We start from the raw sequence: 22,739 nt of genomic DNA, 5'->3' as shown, positions 1-22,739 counted from the left end.
ACATACACACAGTTATGAGCAGATCTACAATAAATTGTAAAAAAAATACATTAGTATATATATATTTTAAATTTATACACACACAGTTATGAGTAGATCTACAGAAAATTGAACAATCAATCAGACTGACTAGTGTATAGGCATCTTAAAGGAGATTGTAAATCTAATTCTAAGGTGTGTGAGCTTTAGCTTAACTGACAAGTACAGTATGTACCATAAAAGTCTAACTGGATACAAATTAAATTGATTGTTTAATTAGAATAGAGGGTGGCCATACACACTTTGATAAATGATCGATTTATTTTCCGATCCACCTCTCCCGGTGGGAATAATCAATCTACAGCTGACAACCCAAATCGATCAATATGACATATAGGGGCAAGTAGATTTTAATTGATAGTTGAAAGTTACAAGGTGTAAGGTATCAATCACATCTCTGTTTCCACCATATAAACCTATAATCCGATTGATTGCAATATTCATGAAGAAATCTCAGTGCTGCTCATCAATACAATGAAATCAATCATTTTCACCCTGGCCGATCGACTCAGTTAATTCCGATCTGATCTAAATTGAGTCTACGTTGATTGGAAGGGAAGTTATGTCTATTCGATCTCTTTGATTGAATAATATAATGAAGGTGTGTATGGCCAGCATTATATGTCATAGTTTTAGTCTATATTATTATACAGGATTTATAGAGCGTCAACAGTTTGCACAGCACTTTACGATGTAGAGGGGGGACAGTACAATTACAAGACAGTTCAATACAGAAAGAGATCAGAATTGTACAATCAGACCGCTGGGCAGCTTCAGACTGATATATCTCTACAGATCCCCCCCAACAGGCATTTGCTCACCTCATCCCTGTGCTCCTCTATACAGCCTCCAGGTCAGTCCACTTGTGGCTTCTTGTGGTGCAGGCGCCTTACTCCGCAGGTGTGACACCATCACATCTGTCACCCAATGTCACCTGCCGATCGTCCGAGTCCTGGAATCGTACTGGGAGTTGTAATAGGATCTCTACTCCACATCTGTCCCTCCCCAGTCAGTGACAACGGCACTGTTGCTCGGGGTCACCAGGAGGAAAAGTGTCCTTTCTGGATGACGCGTGCAGATCAACTGGTAGTGCAAGTGTAAAAGTCCCCAGGGGGGGAGGCGGGATCACTCAGTTGTCACACTGACCACACACACACCATCTGTCAACCAGCGACCAATCGCAGCAGTCGCTCGCTAAGCATCCATCACTCGCTACCCAAAGCTGATTGTTATGTGTTAATGACAGATCTGAGTAGCTGTCATCGCACCGAGGGGTCTCTGATATGGTCACCCTTAGTACGTCAGAACGGCGAGCTTTACATCACGGCGAGCTTTACAGTATGTAAGATTTTCCCGCAATTCTAGATAATACTAAATAATAGTAGATCCCTGCTTGATTGTACAGCTTTACTCACCAAAAGACTATAGAAACCTACAGCCAGTAAGAACACACCGCCGGACAAAAATAGTACCGTCGCTCTGGTACGGCGGCAGAATAGTCGTTTATTGATTGGTACAAATTTTTAATTGCTTCCTGGCACACGCTGACACCAGAAATATTAGTAACAATCAACGCTATGCAAGTGTGCAATACAAGTCATTCATCGATTGTTACAATCGTAACAACTATTTCACTGTACACACCGACAACCCCGAAATATTTATACGATTAAGGAGGGAAAATGGCTAATTGGACCCAAATTGGACATTTTCACTTAAGGGTGCACTCACTTTTGTTGCCAGCGGTTTAGACATTAATGCAAGTGTGCAATACAAGTCATTCGTCGATTGTTACAAATCGTACAACTATTTCACTGTACACACCGACAACCCCGAAATAATTATACCACTAAGGAAATGATTATTAGTATTATTATACAGGATTTATATAGCGCCAACAGTTTACGCAAAGCTTTACAATATAATATAATCAATTTATCAATTGATCAGTTTATTCTTACACATTGATGACTGCTTCCCAATACACAGCCAGAAATATTCATGTCCATCTCTATTATACAAGTCATCCGCCGATTGTTACAATTACACAACGAATTCCTGTACACACCAACAACCCGAAACATTGATACAATTAAGTTATCAATTTATTCTTACACACTGACAATCGTTTCCTGATACACAGCCAGAAATTGTCGTGTCAATCTCTGTCTATATGATACAATAATGGGACACAAGCCAATCATTTACTGTTAAAAACACATATGACTGATCGCCGGCATACAGACACCGGAAATATAACCATCAATCTCCGGGATACAACTCTGCAATACAAGTTATTCATCGATTGTTACAAGCAAACAATTGCTCCCTGTACAGACAGGAATATTGAAGTCGATCTCCACCATACAATTGGCAAGCTCAGGTTCTCGGGTTTATTGCTTCAAATGTTTTGATTGTTTCCCCCGATACACAAGCCAGAAATAATCACATCATTCTCTGGGGTGCAGTTATGGAATGGAAACCATTCATTGAATTCTTACAAATTTATGACAGTTTCCTGGTACAAAATCAACACCCAGAAATATTGAAGTCTATTGCTAAAACTACATATATATATAATATACAAGTCATCAATTTATTGATACAAATGAACATTTCCTACCAGACACACACATTACAAGGCAGAAGGGGGTGAAAAAAGTTCAGGAGAGCCGGATCTTCTGTATGAAGCCAAGTTCACATCCACACAACTGGGCATGGACGCCTGCACTGTGCTGTCACTATGGATGAGTGTTGCTTGTGTCACCGATGTACAACGTCATGAAGGGGGGGGGCAAGGCTACAATGTCTCTGAGGAGTGTACAGTCTGTTTTAAACACAGATCACACCTACATCCAATACATACACAGCAAGACCACCACTGGGCAACCTGGGGGGGTTGCAAACACCAACACAAATCTTGCAACTGTACTACATCACTGTATACTGACACACTACACACTGTATACTGACACACTATACACTGTATACTGACACACTATACACTGTATACTGACACACTACATCACTGTATACTGACACACTACACACTGTATACTGACACACTATTTACTGTATACTGACACACTACACTACTACATACTGACACACTATACACTGTATACTGACACACTACATTACTGTATACTGACACACTACATCACTGTATACTGACACACTATACACTGTATACTGACACACTACACTACTACATACTGACACACTATACACTGTATACTGACACACTATATACTGACACACTATATACTGACACACTACACACTATATACTGACACACTATATACTGACACACTACACACTATATACTGACACACTACACACTATATACTGACTATTGCACTGATGTATTGTCCTCTGTCAGTATGTACTGATCACACCCACTATGACAACACACTGCCATCCATACAGCCAGCACTCACCCTCCCTCCCTCTCTCCAGCCCGGGACTGTCCCTCTGATCCCCGATCCCTGTACAGGAGTCTCCCCCTCCTCCTCCTCCTGACACCACAGCCCTCCGATACACAGCGCTCCACTGACAGATCTCAGCCTCGCCCATTACCCCGCCTACCCACCCATGCACACCAGTAGCCCCGCCCTCACTATAACATGCACACCGCTAGCCACGCCTACAATAACCACTTTGCCCACCGATGGGCCACGCCCATCAAGCAGCGCACCAATTGCCTCGCCCTCACCACAATCCAAACACACCGCTAGTCCCGCCTACCCACCCATGCACACCACTAGCCCCGCCCACCTCAACACAATCCAAACACACCGCTAGTCCCGCCTACCCAACCAAGCACACCGCTAGCCCCGCCCACAACACTCCCTTTGCACACTGATAGCCCCGCCCATCAAATGGCACGCCACTATCCAAACACACCCCTATCCCCGCCCACGCCACTCCCTTCGCAAATTGATAAGTCCCGCACACCTTTCCCATATACACCGCTAGCCCAGACCTCCTCACACCGACCCAGGCACCTCGTTACCCGCCCACAACCTCTCCCCTTGCACACCGCCAGCCCCGCCCATCTTCCTCTCCAAGCACGGTACCAGTCCCGCCCTCCTCATAGAACTCCTTCAACACACCACAGGCCTCGCCTACTCTCCACCAGCACCGCCCCATCCTCTTCACACGATCAAATCCCCGCCCACTTTTTACGAACACCTGTATACGGACAGCCCCGCCCTCCTCAGAGCGCGCTTTCAGCCTCCAACAGGCTCCGCCCATTCGCAATACTCCGGCCCACCCCTAAAACACCTGAACCACCCCTTCTTTTCGAGCCACTCCCACCATCTCCGCCTTATTATTATTATTATTATTATTATCCATCTCTAAGCCAATCGCTGACTAGCACAGTACAGTGGGTGGAGAGTGTGGATCGCAATCTGGACCTGCAAAATGGAATGGGGGCGGAGACTGGGCGGTGCACCTTACAGAGCTCCCACCTGTCCCTGATTTGGAGCAATGTCCCTCTGTCCCTCATTCCTTCTCATTGTCCCTCCTTGTGGTCTGATCTATATAGTTGTATATAAAATGCACTTTTTATCTATCAAAAAGTGTTGAACATTTCATCTAATGTCTAAATTGCTGCATTTGTCAATTTCAAAACCAAAAACCAATATAAAGGGATAGTGGTGGTAAAAAAAAGCACTTGTGTTTATTAACCACTTCAGCCCCAGAAGGATTTACCCCCTTAATGACCAGGTCATTTTATGCGATTCAGCACTGCGTCACTTTAACTGCGACGTTACACCCCAACAATATTGACGTCCTTTTTCTCCCACGAATAGAGATCTCTTTTGGTGGTATTTGATCATCTCTGCGGTTTTTATTTTTTGCTCTATAAACAACAAAAAAAAGACCGACAATTTTGAAAGAACCCAGGATCGGATGCATTTCCTGTGCGTTTCTGGTGCTTTTTTTTTGAGTTGCCTGCGCCTGTGAAAAATGGACAAGTGACTCAAAAATAGAAAATCCGGTGCCGTGATTTCTATTCAGATTTTCCATCCATTTCAATAGGAGGCTGCAGCATGCAGGACTATTAAAAACCTGTAACGCAGTGGTGTGAAGAGTCCCTCAAAGGATTCAAAGGGAAACATTTTTCTTGTGTTTTTTTTTTGCAAGATAAAAATGCTGGAAAATTGTATCAGTGTTAAAGGGCCCCAAGTGTCCCTCGTTCTTATCTCTAATTGGGAGGTATGGGCAACGGGGTGGAGATCGGGTGCTAGTGGGGTGGAGAAAAGGTGTTAATAAGGCAGAGTTTTGGCACTAATCAGGGGGAAATCAGGCGCTAGTGGGGTAGAGTTTGGGCGCTAATGGGGCGGAGATCAGGGGCTAGTGGGGCGGAGCTTGGGCACTTGGGTTATAGTTAGGCACTAATGGGGCGGAGATCAGGGGCTAGTGGGGTGGAGCTTGGGCACTTGGGTGATAGTTAGGCACTAAGGGGGCAGAGATCAGGGGCTAGTGGGGCGGAGCTTGGGCACTAATTGGGCGATAGGCACTAATGGGGCGGGGAGCAGGGGCTAGTGGGGCGGAGCTTGGGCACTAATTGGGCGATAGTTAGGCACTAATGGGGCGGAGATCAGGGGCTAGTGGGGTGGAGCTTGGGCACTAATTGGGCGATAGGCACTAATGGGGCGGGGATCAGGGGCTAGTGGGGTGGAGCTTGGGCACTAATTGGGCGATAGTTAGGCACTAATGGGGCAGGGATTAGGCACTAGTGGGCAGAGAATGGGCACTAAACTTCATTCTATTCCTTATTCTGCATATCATATATATACTGTAACTTCCCCAATCAGAGGACGTGTATAGGATAAGAGATGCTGCCAAAAGCCAATCAGGAGTGCGAGTCCCCGGAGAGGCAAGGTTTCCGTGGACATCGCTGGATCGAGAGGGGGCTGAGGTAAGTATGAGGGGGCTGCTGCACACAGAAGGTTTTTTACCTTCATGCAAAGAATGCATTAAAAGTAAAAAACCTTGTGCCTTTACAACCACTTTAAGGTGCAAATAACACACATGGGCTGCTTGCATTGTGCATACACAATGCCATGTGCCCTGATTGTATTGTCTATATGTGTTGGGACTGCATTGGGTAACACTGCATAGTGGGGCTGGTGTGAATGGTATACACCGGTCACTTTATTAGGTACACCTGTTCAATTGCTTGGTAACACAAATTGCTAATCAGCCAATCACATGGCAGCAAGTCAATGCATTTAGGCATCTAGACGTGGTGAAGACAACTTGCTGAAGTTCAAACCGAACATCAGAATGGGGAAGAAAGGGAATTAAATGACTTTGAATGTGACATGGTTGTTGGTGCCAGACAGGCTGGTCTGAGTATTTCAAAAACTGCTGATCTACTGGGATTTTCACGCACAGCCATCTCTCGGGTTTACACAGAATGGCCTGAGAAAGAGAAAATATCCAGTGAGCGCCAGTTGTGTGGAGGAAAATATCTTGTTGATGTCAGAGGAGAATGGGCAGACTGGTTACAGATGATAGAAAGGCAACTGTAACTCAAATAACCACTCGTTACACCCAAGGTATGCAGAATACCATCTCTGAACGCAAAACACATCCAACCTAGAAGCAGATGGGCTACAGGAGCAGAAGACCAAACCGGGTGCTACTCCTGTCAGCTAAGAACAGGAAACTGAGGCTACAATTCGCACAGGATCACCAAAATTGGACAATAGAAGATTAGAAAAACGTTGCCTAGTTTGATGAGTCTCGATTTCATCTGTGACATTCAGATGGTGGGGTCAGAATTTGGTGTAAACAACATGAAAGAATGGATCTATCCTGCTTTGTATCAACGGTTCAGACTGGTGGTGGTGTAATGATGTGGGGGGATATTTTCTTGGCACACTTTGGGCCCCTTAGTACTGATTGACCATCGCTTAAATCCCACGACCTACCTGAGTATTGTTGCTGACCATGTCCATCCCTTAATGACTACAGTGTACACTTCTTCTGATGGCTCCTTCCAGCAGGATAATGTACCATGTCACAAAGCTCCAATCATCTCACCACTGGACAATGAGGTCCCTGTACTCCAATGGCCTCCACAGTCACCAGATCTCAATCCAATAGAGAACCTTTGGGATCTGGTGGAACGGGAGATTTGCATCATGGATGTGTAGTAAAAGGAATCTGCAGCAGCTGTGTGATGCTATCATGTCACTATGGACCAAAATCTCTGAGGAATGTTTCCAACACCTTGCTGAATCTATGCCACCAAAAATGAAGGCAGTTCTGAAGGCAAAAATGGGGGTCCAACCCGGTTCTAGCAAGGTGTTCCTAATAAAGTGGCTGGTAAGTGAACATACCCTTTCCTAATGGTCTTCCAATGACATCATAGGTCCTTCCTCTTATGTTACTGCGGTGGGTGGTCTCTACTTCCGTAACTAAACAACACTCACAGTGCATTAATGCTCTAAGCCCAGGGTGTCAAGTGTTGCCACCCTCTAGAAGGCGGGTCAATGACAGCCTGGGCTCAGAGGTAGACTATGTCAGTTGAATGACACTGGTCATCTTTTAATCCAAAAAAATGATGACACCTAGTGGTCAAAATAAGTACTGCGTTTGACCTAACGATGCCTCTGAATTTAAAGTGGTTCTTCAGTGACCTGTGGTGGGGTGCAGGAGGAGGAGGAGTGGAACTTCTCCTTTTGGGTGAAGTTCAGCTTTAAGAGAATCATTGTAGAAAAATCTGTTTTGTTTTTTTTTAAATTTCTTACTTTTATTGGGCTATTTATTTTTCTATTGTTATTTTTTTTTAGCTGTAGTTTAGCTTTATTAACAAACATTTATATCTGCCACCACTGCAGTTTAAAAAGACTTCCTTGTAATATGGCAAATTAAGGGAATTCTTCATGATTTGTACAGAACAAGGGCAGGTAGAAAGATGAATTCTGGCTGTTAGGGGTTAAGGCACTCTGCCTGTTGCAGTTTGTATCGAATGTATATAAAAAAATGTAATGTTACATGGCTGCCCTCTAGTGGTCATAATGATGTATGATCCTGCAGCTTTGACAGCACCGCTGCATCTCAGATGCATCCATTCAATTGGCTATTTGTCAAACTTTCCAATAGATATAAAAGAAAAAAATACAAACTGAAAAAAAAGACACAAACCTATCTATCTTATATTTCTTTCTCTGGATTCTGTGGGAGCCGATATTTTCGGTTGATTTATTAAAGGAGTAAAGATTGTTCACTTGGAAATGTTCACTTTGCTAAGTGAGTATTTATTTGATGATGATTGAAGTGAACACAGCTTTACATTATTCACTAAGCTGAATAAACATTACCTAATCCTTTAGTAAATCCCCCCACTGTCTTTTAGCACACGTAGGCAGATGGGTCTAGAGAGCAAGATAAGTTTACCCAACCAACAATATTTAGTAATTAATAATCATAATAAAATACGACTACTGATAATAATAAATAAATAAATTACTACTACTAAAACTAATAATAATATTACTGCTACCACTACTAATAGCAATAACAATAATAATACTAAATAAAATACTACTATTATTATTATTATTATTATTATTATTATTATTATTAATAATAATGATAATAACACTGTATTAATAAAACACTACTTCTAGCATATACTACTACTACTGATAGTATTATTATTTATTATTAATATAAATAAAATACTACTACTACTACTACTACTAATAATAATAATAATAATAAATAAAATTTTACTACTTCTACTACTACTACTACTAATAATAATAATAATAATAATAAAAAAGAAATAAATTACTACTATTATTATTATTATTATTAATAATAATGATAATAACACTCTATTAATAAAACACTACTTCTAGCATATACTACTGCTACTGATAGTATTATTATTTATTATTAATATAAATAAAAATACTACTACTAATAATAATAATAATAATAATAAATAACATTTTACAACTTCTACTACTACTACTACTACTACTACTAATAATAATAATAATAAAAGAAATAAATTACTACTACTACTAATAATAATAATAATAATAATAGTAGTAATAATAATAGTAGTAAAAATGCTTCTAAAAATAAATAAAATACTACTGCTACTATCATCTTATTTTACTACTACTAATAATAATCATAGTAGTAGTAGTAAAAATACTACTAAAATTAATAAAATACTACTATTACTGTCACTGCTACTACTACTAATAACAACAATAATAATATTAATAAATAAAAAACTACTACTTTTACTACTACTATTAATAATAATAACCATAAAAACACTTTTACTACTACTACTAATAAAATAAATAAAATACTACTACTATTACTAATAATAATACTAATCGTTACTATTACTACTACTACTGCCAACAACAGCAACAACAACAACATAGTAATATTAATAAAAAAAAAATAATAATAAAACCTGAAAAATCTTGCATTTGGTCTGATTAAAGCCCTACACATAGAGGCATCAGAATGGCTGCTTGATGCTCCGGTAATGCTGTACACCCATTACATGCCTTGTCATACTGACGATTCTGCCACCAGCGCAGTGTTAATTTAGTCTACGAACCATTTTCCCTTATAATTTCTGTTTCCAGTGACGAAAACTAAACAAAAATTACCCCACATTTTTTTCAATTGACGAAAACTATCACAAAAATCAATTCCATTTTCGTCACTGAGCGAAAACTTAATGAAAATGTGAGGGTGGGAGGTTTACCCATGTGAACTTCTGGTTTCCTCGGAGCTCCACCTGTAAATCCTGTGAGTGTTTCCCCTCCCAGCAAGCAAGGTAGTGACTGTTAGTATGCTTAGTGGTGTGGTGTGCTTGGCATCGTGCAGCATTACAGGCCTCCCGACTGTCCAGAGCACTGTGCATTACAGGCTCCCTCAGACCGTCCAGAGCAGTGGTCTCCAAACTTTGGTCCGGGAGCCGGATATGGCCCTTTGGTTGCTTTTATCCCGCTCTTGGAGCTCTATTCCTCCCACTGATATGAAATATTAGTCTACCACCTGACACCAACAATGGGGCACCATTTCTCCCACTGACACCAATAACGGGGCAATATTCCTCCCTATGATGCCTATGATGGGGGACTATTCCTCCACCTAATACCAAATGTGGTGATATTTACTCCCACTGATGCCAGGAAAATATCCACTCCCGCTGGCCACAATCTGGCCCTCCTAAAATATGAAGGACAATAAACAGGCCCGTTGTTTAGAAAGTTTGGAGACCCCTGGTTCAGAGCACTGTGTGCATTACAGGCCTCCCAACTGTCCAGAGCACTGTGTGCATTACAGGCCTCCTCAGACCATCCAGAGTACTGTGGGCATTACAGGCCTCCTCGACCACCATGCAGAGCACTGTGTGCATTACAGGCCTGCTCAGACCACCATCCAGAGCACTGTGTGTTACAAGCCTCCTCAGACCACCATCCAGAGCACTGTGCATTACAGGCCACCTCAGACCACTGTTCAGAGCACCGTGTACATTACAGGCCTCCTCAGACCACCATCCAGAGCACTGTGTGCATTACAAGCCTTCTCAGACCGTAGAGCACTCTGTGCATTGCAGGCCTTCTCAGACCACAGTCCAGAGCACTGTGTGCATTACAGGCCATCTCAGAGCACTGTGTGCATTACAGGCCTCCCCTCAGACCACCGTCTAGAACACTGTGTGTATTACAGGCCTCCCCTCAGACCACTATCCAGAGCACTGTACATTACAGGCCTCCTCAGACCACCATCCAAAGCACTGTGCGCATTACAGACCTTCTCACTGTGTGCATTACAGGGATCCACAGACCACTGTCCAGAGCACTGTGTGTATTACAGACCATCTCAGACCACTGTTCAGAGCACTCTGTGCATTACAGGTGTCACGTACCTGATCGGAGTCTGAAGTGACGAGGTCGGCCTCCCTTGTATCTCCAACCCGGGTCCCGCTGAGAGTGGGAACAGAGGGACCCCAAGGAAAGGAGGAACACGAGTGCCTGTAGAAGTAACCCAGGAATCTTGAGGCAGATGATGCGACTTTAGGTAGGCAGGAAGTCGCAGCGGATCGCAGGAGCCGAGATGCGGGGACTTGACAGGCAGCTTGGAGCCAAACAGGAAACAGGAGCGCAGTCACGGGAATAGCCGGGTTCGGAAGCAGGCGGACAGCAAGGTACCAAATCATCAGGCGGAAGCAGAGTCAAGTAGGAAGCCGAAATCAGGAGCCAGTGAATCAGGATATGGGAGAGTCCAGAGGCAAGGTCAGGGGAGCCAAAGTTCAGCAACGGATATCAAGCAGGCAGATAACACAGGATACAGATACAGGAACAGCTGAAGATCAGTCAGCACCTGTCACAGTCAGTGTGTCCTTTAAATAGGCCGTCTGGCGCCAAAGGGCCGCGCGGACGCGCTCCCGCGGGCGCGCCCATTCCTTTGCGCACGCGCATTGGCACGTCTGCAATCCGAAGAGACCTTCCCGAACGCATGCGTGCGTGAAGAGTCCTTTACGAACGTGCGTACCCGCGAGTGAACCCGGGACGCAACAGTTCTCTTACATTGCCCCCTCCTTATGGGCAGCCTCCGGATGCCCCTCAGGGGCTTCTTCTCTGGATGGTGCTGAAAAAATGCTCGTACCTTCTGCGGGGCATGTACGTTAGAAGCTGGTTCCCAGGAATTGTCTTCAGGGCCGTAGCCATTCCATTTAATCAGAAACTGTGTTAGGCCATTCCTGGTTCTGCAGTCGAGAACGGCTTCTACCTCAAACTCTTCACTGCCCTCAACGAGCAGTGGAGGAGGGTTTTCTGGATCCCGGTTAGAAAAGGGATTGGGTACTGATGTCTTCAACAAAGAAATAAGAAAAACAGGGTGAATTTTGAGATTCTTTGGTAGGATAAGTTCAAAGGCCACAGAGTTGATCCTCCTCTTCACAGCAAAGGGCCCCAGGTATTTTGGACCAAGTTTCTTGGAGGGACACTTAAGTTTTAAATTAGCAGTGGATAGCCAAACCTTGTCTCCTGGATTCAGATTCAAGTTACCCCTCCTTTTCCTGTCAAAAAATCTTTTGTTATTAGCCTGAGCCTTAGAGATGGTGTCCTGAAGCACTTTATTGTTGGAGATGAACCAACTCAGTCTGTCTTGAACAGCAGGCACAGCAGAATCCACGGGTAATTCAGGCAAAAAGGAAGGGTGGTATCCATAATTGGCAAAAAAGGGTGTTTGCTTGGTAGCAGAGTGGATGGAATTGTTGTATGCAAATTCTGCTAGTGGAAGCAGAGGTGACCAATCGTTCTGTGAAAAAGAGGAGAAGCAACGCAAATATTGCTCCAGCGTCTGGTTGGTTCTCTCCGTCTGTCCATTAGTTTGAGGATGGTAGGCAGAGGACAGACGGAGCTCGATGTTCAAGACTTCACAGAGAGATCTCCAGAATCTGGACGTGAACTGTACCCCTCAATCAGAAGTGATATTATTGGGAATACCATGTAGCCTCACTATCTCTCGGATGAACATGGAAGCAGTCTCAGCGGCAGACGGGGTTCCTTGCATGGGTAAAAAGTGTGCCATTTTAGTCAAGCGATCAACCACAACAAATATGGTGGTAAAGTCTTCAGATGGGGGAAGTTCCACAATGAAATCCATGGATATCATGCTCCATGGTTTCTTAGGCACAGGAAGACATTCTAATAGGCCCCAAGTCTTGGCTCGGTCAGTCTTATTGCGTTGACAGGTCACACAGGATTTGACGTATCTTTTACAGTCTTGAATCAAGTCTGGCCACCAGAAAGAACGGGAAATTAGGTTGATACTCTTGTGAATCCCGAAATGGCCTGCCAAAGGATGATCGTGGCAACGCTTCAGGACAGAAACCCTGAACTGCTCCGGGACAAAGACCTATTCCTTATGGTAATACAGCCCGTCCTTAAGTTGAAGAGATAAGTCTTGGGAAGGGGGATGCTCCAACAACTCAGCTCTTATTTGGGACGTCAGGTTGGTTTGGAGAAGAAGAAAGTTTTTGGCAGGTAAAATGGTGTCTGCTTCGGAAGGATGAACAGGATCATGGAACATGCGTGACAGCGCGTCTGGTTTCCCATTCTTAGAACCAGGGCGGAAGGTTATGTGGAATGTGAAACGGGAAAAGAACAATGCCCATCTTGCCTGCCGAGGTCTGAGTCGTTTAGCTGTTCTCAAATACTCGAGATTCTTATGGTCGGTGAAAATGAGTATAGGGTGCAAGGCTCCTTCTAACAGGTAGCGCCACTCCTCGAGGGCAGCTTTAATGGCCAACAGTTCCCGGTCTCCTACATCATAATTCTTCTCAGGGGGATTCAATTTCTTGGAGAAAAATGCCACAGGATGGAGTAGGGACTTGGGGCCCTGTCGCTGCGATAATATGGCTCCCACTGCGATCTCAGAGGCGTCCACCTCCAGAATATAGGGCAAGGAAGGGTCGGGATGCTTTAAGATGGGAGCTGAGGTGAACAAGGCTTTCAACTGTTCAAAAGATGTTTGTGCTTCAGTACTCCACCCGAAGGGAACATGCTGTTTGGTCAAAAGGGTGATAGCAGAAATAATACTAGAAAAGTTCTTAATAAATTTCCTATAGAAATTAGCGAATCCCACAAACCTTTGTACTGCCTTTCGATCTGTAGGAGCTGGCCATTCCAAAACAGCAGCGACTTTCTGGGGATCCATGGAGATCCCATCAGCGGAGATGACAAGTCCCAGGAATTGAATTGTCTGCTTTTCAAAATCGCACTTTTCAGCCTTGACATAGAGATGATGTTCACGAAGTTTACTCAAAACATTTCTCACATGGGTACGGTGGACCTCGATAGAGTCAGAAAAGATAAGAATATCATCGAGATAGACAATGATAAACAGGTCAAGAAAGTCCCGAAAAACATCATTTACCAGATGCTGAAAGGTGGCTGGGGCGTTGCAGAGACCGAAGGGCATAACTAGATATTCAAAATGCCCAAAGCGTGACCTGAAGGCAGTCTTCCATTCATCCCCCTTTCTGATTCGCACCAAATTGTAGGCACCTCTTAGATCTAGCTTGGAAAAAACTCGTGCTCTGCGTAGTCTCTGAAATAATTCAGGAATTAAGGGAAGTGGGTACTGGTTCTTGATAGTTATTTTATTAAGATCACGATAGTCAATACAGGGCCTCAGTGAGTGATCTTTTTTCTCCACAAAAAAGATACCAGCTCCTGCTGGGGAGGAAGAGGCTCGAATAAACCCTTTTTCTAGACTTTCATCAATGTATTTGCGTAAGGCCTCTAGTTCAGGTTCCGAGAGAGGGTAAATTCGGCCGAAGGGAATTTCTGCCACTGGTAGAAGTTCAATGGGACAATCGTAAGTCCGGTGGGGAGGTAAGCTCTCTGCACTCTTTTTATTAAATACGTCCAAGAATTCATGATAGACAGTGGGTACTAATTTCATAGTTTCAGGGTCCGAGTGGATGCTGAGGAGAGGAGCAGGATTAACAAACTTTTTCGGGTAACAATGTCTCTGACAATAATTAGAGGAAAATGAGATATCTCCGGTAAGCCAGTCAATATGAGGGTTATGGGCCCTTAGCCAGGGTAACCCCAGGATAACAGGAAACATGGGGGACGTTATGACGTCCAACCGGAGCAGCTCCTGATGTTCCGAAGAGACTTGGCAAAGAATGGGTACAGTCTCTTGTGTAACAGGCCCAGACTTGAGACCAGAGCCATCTGCCAGATGCACAGTAAATTCCTGCCTCTTGGTGCATACAGGAAGTTGATATAAGGTGACAAAGGCTGAGTCCACAAAACAACTGCAAGCTCCGGAGTCTATAATTGCGGTTACAGGAATAGTCCTCCCTGGCAACTGAAACTGGAGCGAAAGAGGGAGGTGTGGCAGATCCCTCCCAGGAAGATGCAACATGTAAGGTGGCGTAGAAGTGGGCTTGGCAGGTCTTATGGGACAAGCTTGGATGAGATGGCCCGCTCCTCCGCAGTAAAAGCATAGTCCGTCATGTACTCGCCGGAGGCGTTCTGAGGAAGATAGTGGTGGTCTTGAAAAGCTTCTGCGGGGAAACTCAGGGGGCTCCTTATTCTTGTAGGGACCCCTTGGTAATCTGGACGTGATTGTGGAGACAGGAGCAAAACTTCTTGAGAGAGTAACTGGCTTGGTACTAGCTTTCTCAGATTGCCTTTCACGCAATCGACGGTCAATTTGGATAACAAGATGGATCAGATCTTCCAGGGATGAGGGCACTCCTATTCGGGCAAGTTCGTCTTTTAATTGGTCAGAGAGTCCAAGACGAAATTGATGATGTAAAGCGGCCTTATTCCACTGCGTATCTAAACTCCAGACACGGAAATCTGTTACATAGTCCTCCACGGATCTCAAGCCTTGTTGGAGTTTTCCCAGTGTAAATTCAGCAGTCTGTTGGAGGAAGGGGTCAGCATACAGCTGGGACATGGCTGAAAAGAAGGAGTCAGCGGTAGACAAGGCCGGATCATGGTGTTCTCTAAGATGATGAGCCCAGGAGAGTGGTTCATTTCGTAGGAGTGTAATGATAAATCCCACTTTAATATGCTCGGATGAGAAGGTTCGTGGTAACAAGGAAAAATAAAGTTCACAGGCATTTTGAAAAGTGCGAAACAATTTGCGATCCCCTGAAAAATGCTCTGGCAAGGGTACTCTGAGTTCAGGAGGCAGAGAGGTTTCGTTGAGCAGGCAAAAGTCAGTCTGTACAGACGTATTTACAAGTGCAAGGAGAGCAGATGCAGATGAGACACCAAGCAGATTCGGTAGACGATCTTGCATCTGGCCCAAGTCTTCTTGGAGATTTCGTACGGTATGGGCTAGTGCAGAAATTGCCCGGCAGATGTCCATAACAGGTGAGGCTTCCCTTTCAGACTCCATTGCTGGCTGACTGATACTGTCACGTACCTGATCGGAGTCTGAAGTGACGAGGTCGGCCTCCCTTGTATCTCCAACCCGGGTCCCGCTGAGAGTGGGAACAGAGGGACCCCAAGGAAAGGAGGAACACGAGTGCCTGTAGAAGTAACCCAGGAATCTTGAGGCAGATGATGCGACTTTAGGTAGGCAGGAAGTCGCAGCGGATCGCAGGAGCCGAGATGCGGGGACTTGACAGGCAGCTTGGAGCCAAACAGGAAACAGGAGCGGAGTCACGGGAATAGCCGGGTTCGGAAGCAGGCGGACAGCAAGGTACCAAATCATCAGGCGAAAGCAGAGACAAGTAGGAAGCCGAAATCAGGAGCCAGTGAATCAGGATACGGGAGAGTCCAGAGGCAAGGTCAGGGGAGCCAAGGTTCAGCAACGGATATCAAGCAGGCAGATAACACAGGATACAGATACAGGAACAGCTGAAGATCAGTCAGCACCTGTCACAGTCAGTGTGTCCTTTAAATAGGCCGTCTGGCGCCAAAGGGCCGCGCGGACGCGCTCAAGCGGGCGCGCCCATTCCTTTATGCACGCGCATTGGCACGTCTGCGATTCGAAGAGACCTTCCCGAACGCATGCGTGCGTGAAGAGTCCTTTACGAACGTGCATACCCGCGAGTGAACCCGGGACGCAACAGTTCTCTTACAACAGGCCACCCCTCAGACCACCGTCTAGAGCACTGTGTGCATTACAGGCCTCCCCTCAGACCACAGTCCAGAGCACTGTGTGCATTACAGGCCTCCACCGACCACCATTCAGAGCACTGTGTGCATTACAGGCCTCCTCAGACCACCATCCAGAGCACTGTGCATTACAGGCCATCTCAGACCACTGTTCAGAGCACTGTGCGCATTACAGACCATCTCAGACCACTGTTCAGAGCACTGTGTGCATTACAGGCCTCCTCAGACCACCATCCAGAGCACTGTGTGCATTACAAGCCTTCTCAGACCGTAGAGCACTCTGTGCATTACAGGCCTTCTCAGACCACAGTCCAGAGCACTGTGTGCATTACAGACCTCCTCCGACCACCATCTGGAGTGCTGTGCATTGCAGGCCTCCTCAGACCACCATCCAGAGCACTGTACATTACAGGCCTCCTCAGACCACCATCCAAAGCACTGTGCGCATTACAGACCATCTCAGACCACAGTCCTGAGCACTGTGTGCATTACAGACCTCCTCCGACCACCATCTGGAGTGCTGTGCATTGCAGGCCTCCACCGACCATCATCCAGAGCACTGTGTGCATTACAGGCCTCCTCTCAGACCACCATCCAGTGTCTGTGTAGTTCATTCAAACCTTAATACCATAAATAATAACATGATAAAACCCATTGACTAAATACAACTAAAACAATTCAGATTATTAATATACGACTAAAAAAAAAATGCCATTTTAGTCAAAAGACTAAGACTTAAACTAAATCGAAATTTCATGCCAAAATTAACACTGCACCAGCAACAAATTCAACTTCATGATTATACAGAAATGATTTCTTTCTGTCCCAAACAGCGAGCAGTTAGTGTCACTCTGCCCTCCCTAAAGACTGATTGGTAGTACTGGAGTGACTTCCAATAGAGATAATGGAAGTAGAATTTTAGTGATTCTGCTGCTGTCAAAATGTCACCCACCACCCAACCCATCTGAGACTGTCCATACTAAGTTAGTTTCACTTGCATACTCCCCTACAGGAGCTGAAAGGTTGAAGAGATTGAGGACCAAAGTCACATCAGCACTGGAGGACCTTTTGCATCCAAGCTGGTGTGTACAATGCTTAAAGGAGAACCAAACCTAAATCTAAAACCTAAACCAAAATTTGAAGTTTAATCTGCTCATATTTTATCTTCCCTGGTTCCTCCTTTCTCCCTCATTAACACACTAATGAAACGCTTACATAAAACATTTCAATTTTCATTACATACCTTATTATACACCCAGTGACATCATTTGGGGTAGACATGTACAGAACGAAAAAAGTTGTTTAGTTTCGATTCGTTATTTACATGAATTTGTTTAATTCGTTTGTGGAATTTGTTTAATTAATTTTCAACTACATTTGGAAAATTCTAACTGATTCGAATTCCCATTCAAAATCGAATTTATTCTTTTTGAAATTTTAATTTTGGAAGATGGCTATATTCTTTGTATTCCATTCTATTCTATCGTTTTTTATATTCTATTCTATTGTTTTCTATTCTATTCATTTTATTTTCTATTCTTTTCTATTATATTATATTCTTTTCTTTTCTATTCGAATTCGACAGTGTAAAAATAAAAAATAAAAAGTTAAACAAATAAGAAAAAAAAAATTTAAAGCGCCCGAGCTCGCTCGCAGCGTAAGTCGCACCCACATATGTAAATAGTGTTCAAACCACACATGTGAGGTATCGGCCTGATCATTAGAGCAAGAGCAATAATTCTAGTGCTAGACCTTCTCTGTAACTCATTTTAAAAACGTTGCCTATTGAGATTTTTAAGTACCGTAGTTTGTTGTCATTCCACGAGCGTGCGTAATTTTGAAGCATGACATGTTAGGAATGCAAACATCAAAAACAAACAAGAGTACAATGCCCTTTTGTTTACTGGCACGCCAGTTGTCTAGTACTTGTAAACAGGACCACGTGGAAAAGGTTTCTCCCCACTGCCCTACTCTATCCAAAACTAACCTAAAAAATGTGGGCTGTAGATTTACCAGCAGAGACTATAAATGGTGTCTTGTAGCAAGGGCTTTAAAACTATAGCAGCTGGGCTGTGTTTAGAACTGTCAAGCCAACTGTCGGCTCTGTGATGGAAGTAATTGGGCAGCCGTAAAGCCCTCAATTACCACCACAACCAACTTCCCCACTGTCCCTCCTGTGGGCTCGGGTGGGTAAAGCATTTCTACTATGCAGCTAGTAGCCCCCTATGTCATCCTTTCTTAACTTTTTTTAACTTTTATAGTTAAGTCTTAAAATAATTTTTAGGTCTCAGGGAACCCCCTGCTAAAGCCAACTCATTTGGGATCAGTGGGAAAAATGCCCCTTACATTGGTGGTCAGTGGGAAAAATGGCACTTATATTGGTGATCAGTGGGAAGAATGTTCCTTACATTGGAGGTCAGTGGGAAGAATGTTCCTTACATTGGTGATCAGTGAGAAGAATGCTCCTTACATTGGTGGTCAGTGAGAAGAATGCTCCTTACATTGGTGGCCAATTAGAAGAATGTTCCTTACATTGATGGTCAGTGGGAAGAATGCTCCTTACATTGATGGTCAATGGGAAAAATGCTCCTCACGTTGGTGGCCAATGGGAAGAATGCTCATTACATTGGTGGACAGTGGGAACGATGCTCCTTACATTGGTGGTCAGTGAGAAGAATGCTCCTTACATTGGTGGCCAATGGGAAAAATGTTCCTTACAATGGTGGTCAGTGAGAAGAATGCTCAATACATTGGTGGTAAGTGGAAAGAATGCTCCTTACATTGATGGACAGTGGGAAGAATGCTTCTTACATTGGAGGTCAGTGGGAGGAATGCTCCTTACATTGGTGGTCAGTGGGAAGAATGCTCCTTACATTGGTGGTCAGTGGGAGGAATGCTCCTTACATTGGTGGTCAGTGGGAAGAATGCTCCTTACATTTGAGGTCAGTGAGAGGAATGCTCCTTACATTGGAGGTCAGTGAGAGGAATGCTCCTTACATTGATGCCCAGTGGGAAGAATGTCCCTTACATTGGTGGCCAATGGGAAAAATGGCCCCAGAACTATGCAGAAGCCATGCATGTGAATCAGCCACAGGTCAAGGAACTCTTGGCAAGCTCAGAAGGAACCCTGGTTGAAAATAGCTGCCCTATGTCATAGCAATAAAGTTAAGTTTAAAAAAGAAACTTAAAGTAACATAGAAGAAAATAAAAAAACACACACCAATAAATTGTATAGCCCCCTTCTCTGCCCCCATGTATACACACATTCCTCAGTGTGCCTACAAATAAAACAATGATTGCTCCACACGTATTGGGTATCACTGTGCACACCAGAGTCAGAGCAATCATTTATGGTTCAATCTAAATTAAAAACCTGTACGGGCTTCTACAAAATCGCCTGAATTTTTTTGGGTACATAATTGGGCATTGGGTATTTAAAACTTGACATGTTTTGTGTCTATTTACTCAACGCAACCCCATATTTTATATTTTAGAAAAAAAATAGGTAATATGTTTTGTTTGTGTTCACCAAAAATACCTTTAGTGTAATATTTTATTGAAAATAGGGGTTTGATAAACATGTGTGCAATTATCCTAAGACATAAAAAATGGAACTACAGGGATTCTTTGTGACATACAGTATAAAAACTGCAAAATAACCATTGTATAGCACGACTGGTTCAAGGTTCAAGCCATCACAATTATAAATATTTCCTTTGATTGTCAGCTTCACCTAGTGGCCGTAATGTGGTATTTTCATGAGATGTTTTGGGAAATGACCACATTATGGCCACTAGATGGGGCTGACGATCATATGAAATAAACATATTAGACAGAATACAGGGATTGTTTGTGATATACAGTATAAAAACTGCAAATCAACTATCGTATAGCACGACTGGTTAAAAAGACTAGGGTCTGTTCTTAAAAAATGTGCACAGCCATCACAATTATAAATATTTCCTTTGATTGTCAGCTTCATCCTGTGGCCATAATGTGGTATTTATAAACTTGACATGTTTGGTGTCTATTTACTCAACGCAACCCTTATCTTTTATATCTAACCAAAAAAATGGGTAATATGTTTTTTTTTGTGTGCACAAACAATACCTTTAGTGTATTATTTTATTGAAAATAGGGGTTTGATAAACATGTGTGCGATTATCCTGTGACATAAAAAAATGGAACTACGGGGATTCTTTGTGACATACAGTATAAAAACTGCAAAATAACCATCATATAGCACGACTGGTTCAAGCCATCACAATTATAAATATTTCCTTTGATTTTCAGCTTCACCTAGTGGCCATAATGTGGTGTTTTCAGGAGATATTTTGGGAAACTACCACATTATGGCCACTAGATGGGGTTGACGATCATAGGAAATAAACATATTAGACAGAATACAGGAACTGTCTGTGATGATTCATACAGCTAATTTTTTTTATAACTAGACCCCACTGTGCCAATTTGCCCTCCCTTACCCTCCATATTACAGGTCTTCTTTATTAAAGGTAATGGCAGCCTAACTAATATTTAAAGTGGACCTAGATTCAAATATGTTATGTGAAGTGTATACATGCTACGTAATGTGTAATCATGGACATGATTATGCCATCTATGAATCCTAGTCCAGGAAGTAGATGGGTGACCTTGGATGATGCATGAACAAAGATGGCGCCATCCTTCTGGGGAGAGAAGCAATTGAAGATTTTGTCGGGGGGGGGGGGTACTGTGATCTCTGTGAGATGTAATACATACCTGGAATTGTTACACTGGCACATCGCTTAGCATATATGGACATAATGTGAACAAATATATCTCATGTTATCTCCACTTTAAGACGAATCTGTAAATAAGTAATGACAGCAGAGGGTTACCTGGCAGAAGCCCGGAGAGGATGCGGATGGTCCGGTCACAGGATGGTGCTGATCCAAGCGCTCCTTAGTCAGGCATAGTGAGAGGGATTCTGTCAGTGCTGCCAGCACAGCTCTTTGTTAAGCTGCAAACTCCAGCCTGCCGAGCAAGCAGATTTGTCGCTGAATAAACGGCATTCAGGCCCGGGACGGCCGTGACATCACAGCCCTGGCACATGGGATGGGTCTGCTTGCTCATTGCCAGGCTCGTAACACCTTACCCATCGATTTTACATTTTGTCCCTGAGATGCCTCTCCCCCTGAATAAACACTTTAAAGGGAGGCTACTATATATATATATATATATATGTATATACAGTGGGGGAAATAGTTATTTGATCCCCTGCAGATTTTGTAAGTTTGCCCACTTACAAAGAAATGACGGGTCTATCATTTTTATCATAGGTGTATTTTAAATGATGGAGACACAATATCAACCGAAAATCCAAAAAAAACCACACGATACAAATGTTATAAATTGAGTTGCAGTTCAGTGAGTAAAATAAATATTTGATCCCCAAGCAAAACAGGACTTAGTACTTGGTGGAGAAACCCTTGTTGGCAAGCACAGAGGTAAGACGTTTCTTGTAGTTGGTTACCAGGTTTACACACATCTCAGTAGGGATTTTGGTCGATTCTTCTTTACAGATCTTCTCTAAATCCTTAAGGTTTCTTGGCTGTCGCTTGGAAACTCGAAGTTTCAGCTCCCTCCGTGCATTTTCTATAGGATTAATGTGCTTTTTCTTGAGCCACTCCTTTGTTGCCTTGGCGGTATGTTTTGGGTCATTGTCATGCTTGAAGACACATGCACAACCCATCTTTAGTGTTTTGGCTGAGTGAAGAAGGTTCTCACCCAAGATTTTACAATACATGGCCCTGTCCATTGGCCCCTCAATGCAGCAAAGTTGGCCTGTACCTTTAGCAGAGAAACAGCCCCAAAGCATAGTTTCCACCTCCATGCTTGACTATGGGGATGGTGTTCTTAGGATCATAGTATTTTTCTTCCTCCAAACACGACGAGTCGAGTTGATGCCAAAGAGCTTAATTTTGGTCTCATCTGACCACAGCACTTTCTCCCAATTCTTCTCTGAATCATTTAGCTGTTCATTGGCAAACTTCA

General features: G+C 43.5%; 1 protein-coding gene across 5 annotated transcripts in view; it reads right to left on the bottom strand.

Moving 5' to 3' along the window:
- The window catches only part of SEC14L5 (SEC14 like lipid binding 5), a 142,237-nt gene extending 120,520 nt beyond the window's left edge, over window positions 1-21,717 (bottom strand). For 2 of the 5 annotated variants that reach the window (XM_073636347.1, XM_073636350.1), the window contains exon 1: window positions 861-3,546. The gene's annotated coding sequence lies outside the window, so the exon portion shown is untranslated. Of the gene's footprint in view, window positions 1-860; window positions 3,547-21,583 lie in introns of those variants that run through there. The other 3 variants (XM_073636348.1, XM_073636349.1, XM_073636351.1) reach the window with 3 other exon arrangements.
- Between the last annotated feature and the right edge of the window lie 1,022 nt (window positions 21,718-22,739).

This window comes from Aquarana catesbeiana, linkage group LG06 (assembly GCF_042186555.1).
Source record: "Aquarana catesbeiana isolate 2022-GZ linkage group LG06, ASM4218655v1, whole genome shotgun sequence".
NCBI lineage: Eukaryota > Metazoa > Chordata > Amphibia > Anura > Ranidae > Aquarana > Aquarana catesbeiana.
The sequence above is the reverse complement of the archived record's forward strand: the minus strand, read 5'-3'. Positions and strand labels throughout refer to the sequence as shown.